This window comes from Danio aesculapii, chromosome 7 (assembly GCF_903798145.1).
Source record: "Danio aesculapii chromosome 7, fDanAes4.1, whole genome shotgun sequence".
Taxonomy (NCBI): domain Eukaryota; kingdom Metazoa; phylum Chordata; class Actinopteri; order Cypriniformes; family Danionidae; genus Danio; species Danio aesculapii.
In genome coordinates this window covers 22,413,713-22,419,743 of record NC_079441.1, presented here as the reverse complement: position 1 = coordinate 22,419,743, position 6,031 = coordinate 22,413,713, and positions in this window count along the sequence as shown.

The window sequence follows — 6,031 nt, the reverse complement described above, 5'->3', positions numbered from 1 at the left end:
CCGAGGTACGCATTCACCTCGAGAACCTCATCTCTGTTCCTAAATGCAATGACTTCAGTTTTCTCTTTGTTTAACTGAAAAAAGTTTTGGAACATCCAGCTGTTAATTTCAACAATGCTTTGGCAGAGAGTATCAATGGGGCTGTAGTCATTAGGCAATAAGGCTAAGTAGATCAGAGTATCATCAGCATAAAAAGCGATTAGTTGACTTTATTTTAAAAAAGGAGTAAACTCATTGCCAAATTAACACATGAACAAATGAAGTATGAGCATATTTATATTTAAAAAAAATCAGTTCCAAGTTACAATGTTTCAATTTTTATAAGTAACTAATCGCTGTTTACTTATGTCACCTAATGTTAATACTTCTATAAAAGCAAAACAAGGAACACAATAAATGCTGTTTCATTTCTGATTTTTTTTTTCTTTTGGCAAGTAATTAAAGTGAAGAATTTGTAATTTACTCATAATGTACTCACCCTCAAGAGGTTTCAAAGCTTTAAGATTTCCCTTTTTCTATTGAACAAAAAAGAAAACCGTAACCACTGACCTCCATAGTAGGAAAAACAAATACTATAAAAGTCAATGGTTACAGATTTCCACCACTTTTCAAAAAAATTATTTTGTGTTCAACAACAACAAACTCAAAACAGTTTTATGACAAGTGAATGGAGAGTACACTACCTGAAATAGTCTTGTTGTCGATCCCAGTTGTAGGAGCAACAAATAATAAATTGACTTCCAGTTGATCATTTGCAAATGTGGCAGAAGGTAGATTTTTCAGTTGAATCATCTGTTGAACTGCATCCCAATCACCACAAATACTGCAGAAGGCCTATTGGAACCCACATGGACCCAAGATTCTCACAGAAATCAGTCAAGTTTGGTGAAGGAAAAATCATGATTTGGGGTTACATTCAGTATGGAGCATGTGAGAGATCTGCAGAGTGGATGGCAACATCAACAGTCTGAGGCATCAAGACATTTGTGCTGCCCATTACATTACAAACCACAGGAGAGGCCAAATTCTTCAGCAGGATAGCGCTCCTCATTCTTCAGCCTCCACATCAAAGTTCCTGAAAGAATCGAAAATCAAGATGCTCCAAGATTGGCCAGCCCAGTCACCAAACATGAACATTATTGAGCATGTCTGGGGTAAGATGAAGGAGGAGGTATTGAAGATGAATCCAAATAATCTTGATGAACTCTGGGAGTCCTGCAATAATACTTTCTTTGCCATTCCAGATGACTTTATTAGTAAGTTATTTGTGTCATTGCAGAGATGTATGGATGCAGTCCTCCAAGCTCATGGGAGTCATACACAATGTTAATTCTTTTCTCCACTGCAGCATGACTTTATATTCTATACTGTACATTATTTCTGTTAAGTAACAAGACTTTTGTCTAAGCAAAGTCAGACCTTACTGTCCTAAATAATTAACTTAAAATCAAGGCATGACCATATTTTATTGTGGTAATAAGCGTAATCTAGAGGCATTTGCCTTTCAAATAAGCCACGTCCAATACCAAATGATCAACTAGAAGTCAAGTTATTACTTGCTGCTCCTAAAACTTGAATAGGCGACAATACTTTTGTCAGTTAGTGTACATGACAGAATTTTCAGTTTTGTGTGAACTATGACAATGTCTATTAATAAATCCCACCACTGAGGCACACACAATCTTGTAATATGGTTATGATTAAATAGTAATATGTATATCTATATGTGTTTTTATATGTGGGAGAACAGAGAGACATATGACTGTACTTATAGTGTAGGAGGAGCGCTCTTTCTTCGAAGTGTCTTAAAACTGTTCCAGCTGACAGAAAAAAAAGCCTCACTGTACCATTTCCGCATCGCCCCCGTCCTTTCCCCCTCCCCACTTCTCCACACAGCAAAATTGTTCTCTTTTATGAGGCTTTTAAATGAACGGCCCACCACAAACATCTCTGAGCTGTTTTTCCTGCCCCCTCCCTTTCCAATCTCACTCACCCCATTTGAATCTCTCTTCGTCTCTGCGTGTTGCTTTGTGAATTATTATTTTTAATAGGTACGCCTACAGTAGTGACTGTATGTTTAGCCAGATGAAAAAAACGCCTGCTCAGCTTGAGTAAATGACATGAAGGGACTTGTAAAATTACTGATGAGTACTCTTCTTTTTCGTAAGTGTTTTTCTAGTACAGTCCACCTCTGGTTTTTAAAAACAAAAAATGAAATTGTGGCCAATATTCAGTCCAAAATAAACATTTTGTCATCACTTAATTCAATTCATCTTTATTTCTATAGTACTTTTAGAATGTACATTGTGTCAAAGCAGCTTAACATAAAACATAAAAGTTCTAGTAAATTGAAACTGACAGTCCAGTTTAAAGACTAAGTTCAGCTTAGTTCAGTTCAGTGTAATGTGATGTCACTGCTGAAAGTCCAAACACTGAAGAGTGAATCCAACAATGCGCAGCTACACAAGTCCCAAACCAAGTAAGCCAACTGCCCCAACAGATAAAAGTGAAGAAAAAAAACCTTGAGAAAAACAGACTCAGTTTGGTAAGTTCCTCCAAATCAACATCTATGTTAGATCCTTTACCGACCAAATTGTTAAACATGAAGGGACTTGTCAAATTACTGATGATTACTCTTCTTTTTCGTAAGTTTTTTCTGATTCTCGTATACTGTCCACCTCCTAATTTCAAAAAGAAAAAAATTAATTGTCGCCACCATTCAGTCCAAAATAAACATTTTGTCATCATTTACTCATATGCTCATGTGATTCCAAACTTATAAGCAATTTTTTTCTTAACACAAGTGATGTTCAATAAAATCTGAGAGATTTCTGTCCTTATTAAAACATCAAAATATGAATTAAAACTAAATAATTAAATAAATAAAAAAATTTAAGTCCTTTATTTGAAGAACTGGATTAATTTCAGATTTAATTTAGATAGTTTTTATTCTTATGTAAACACTGATCAACAAACACTAAAAGTAAAAGAAGAAACTTGGCTCTTGCAGAATCTGAAATGTGCTGGAATTAAAAACCTTAACCAACAAAACAGAATTTGTTGTAAAACTGTGATTATAATCATTATACAATGATTATTCATTCATTGTCATAATATAACTATTATAATCACAACCAGTATGGCAAATAATAATAAAAACACTTTAATAAGACCATGGTTTCCCAGTACTGGGTTGCAGCCGGAAGGGCATCCATTGCATAAAATATTTGCTGGATAAGTTGCCGGTTCATTCTGCTGTGGCGTCCCCTGATTAATAAAGGGACTAAGCCGAAGGAAACTGAATGAATGAAGACCATGGTTAATTGGAGGTAAAAATGGATCCAATACTCCATTGAAGGGACACACGTTTTTTTCTGAACAAATTTTGGTAACACTTATTTAAGGTGTCATTGATACACATTCCATGTACTTACTATAGTAAATACAATTATAATTCCATGCAATTAACCAAACCTAAGCTGCACTCTAAGAGAAACTATATAGTAAGTGCTTGTAATATTTTATTATTACTCAGTAGTTAAATGAATAGTTACACTGTAACAAGGATGATTTAAAATAAAGTGTAATGCAAATTTATTATGGCTTGGAAATGATAGGAGGGTGAGCCATAACCTAACCTTTCACATGTTTAGTACTATGCAGTATATATTTCGTTTGAAACTCTGAAATCGTTGGTGTCAGTATTGGATGGACAAAAGAGCTGAGGAAGGACCGGAAGTCTGGCTCTGGCACTTATGTTTGGTGAGTTTTTCCTCTTTTCTCGTGGGGTGGCCTGGAATAAAGTACACAAACGCCCACATACACGCTGAGCTGGCGAACAGGACGTGGCCTGGACAGTTGCTAGCAGTTTAGACTGTGTATATGCGTTTTGTGTAACCTACATTACTATTCTTCTTACCACACACTGCTGACAGAGAGGTGAGCAGGAGGCAGGAAAACAGATGTCCTTGAGAAACCTATTACATTGAAGTGTTGTTTCTTTTTTTGACATACACTAAAATATAGGTAATATACCAAAAGTTCTTGTACGTCAATTTTAAAACAAGAATCATTCAATGTGACATAAAGACTCCTAAAATACAAATCGATTCGTTATTATTTCTATCGCGCTTTTACAATGTAGATTGTGTCAAAGCAGCTTAACATAGACGAAGTTCTAGTAAGTTGAAACTGTGTCAGTCTAGCTTTCAGAGTTGAAGTTCAGTTCAGTCCAGTGTAATAATGTAAACGTCACTGCTGAAAGTCCAAATACTGAAGAGCGAATCCAAAAATGTGCAGCTCCACAAGTCCCAAACCAAGCAAACAGTGGTGAGGAACAAACTTCACCAACTGATGAAAGTGAAGAAAAAAACTGAAGAAAAACCAGGCTCAGTTGGGTAAATTCCTCCAAATCAACAACGTCTATGTTAGATCCTATACTACTAACCAAATTATTTAAACAATTGTTTTCTGAAGTTGCTGAACCTGCTTTTAACATTTTAAATACATCCCTACTTTTAGAATATGTGCCTAAAACTTTTCAACAAGCCGTCATTACGACTCTTATTAAAAAAACACAGCTTAATACAATAGAATTAGTAAATTATAGCCATTTTTCAAACCTGCCTTATCTATTAAAGAAACTACAATAAGTCATATTTACTCAACTATATTTCTCCCATAACAAAAAACAATATTTGTGAAAAATTACAATCTGGATGTAGAGCATTTTATAGCACAGAAACAACACTCAAATGACCTGCTCCTATCGTCCGATCATGGTTGCATTTCTCTCTTGGTGTTATTGGACCTCAGTGCTGCATTTGATACTATTGATCATAACATTCTCCTTGATAGGCTTGAGATCTCTGGCCAAATGCCTTCCTCCATCAGTTCATAATTCCTTAAGCTCTGAACCAAAAGTAAAGCAATAATTAAACATTTCACTAATTATTGTCTGAATTCTTTTATGTTAACTATTTGTCCTCTAATAAAGTGTTTTATGGACTTACTAAAGACAAATCATGTTTGAACATGCAATGAAAAGTGAGAGATGGGATGTGTGAAAGAAAAAATATGAAAAAGTAGAGAAAATAATGAAAAATCAAGGTAAATATCAGTTATATTAAGTATAATGTCCGGATCTCTCACATACACATGCAAAGCAACAATTGTATTGATATATCCAAACCTCCAGGCCAGACTCATAATCTAACCTCAGCTTTGTCATATCCTGTTAGAGACTCCTCCAGTACACAAATAAAAAACCTCTAACCCCTACACAATGTGCCATCATCATACAAGCTTGCTCAATAAGGCAATGTTTCAACTCTCCACCTTCTTTTTTCTTTTCCTGTATGTATATATGTTAAAGGGGGGCTCACTCACCTCATCTTTCTTCCTTCCCCTACTTTTCCTGTCTTCAGCTCTCTCTCTCTCTCTCTCTCTCTCTCTCTCTCTCTCTCTCCTTCTGCACTTCAAAAAAACATCTGGATCTCATTCTGTGGAAAACCAAAACAACTTGAGAGGGCAACCGAGAGGGAGAGATAGAGAAAGGCGGGGAAATGAACAAAGGGAAAAAAAATATGCTGGTTAAAATCAAACAGTATGAAAAAGCTGAGTACATAAAAACTCATCTTGAGTTGTGTCTTGATGCCTTGAACAATTGGATTTTATGAATTGCACAGAGCAGGAAATAGAGGGGGATATTGTTTCAATAAAACTCTATAAAGCATAACATAATCATTATTGTGGCTTGGGGGTATTCAGCGGTGTCAGAGAAATCTTGGGTTTCTGTTGTTTTTGTCAGCTTACAGCTTAAACAAAACTCTCTGGTATAGTGCTGACAAAATGGTTGACTCAGATCCAGGGTCCAGTAAAACACCAGAGGAAAAAATCTGCAGTTCAGCAGCTGAAGCCATAATTATGGAGAGAAGCTGCTGAAATCAGCAGGAAGACCTGTGTGTGTGTTGTGATGGTGTGTGTGAAAGAGAGAGAGACATATCGAGTCAGACGGTGACAAACAGTCATG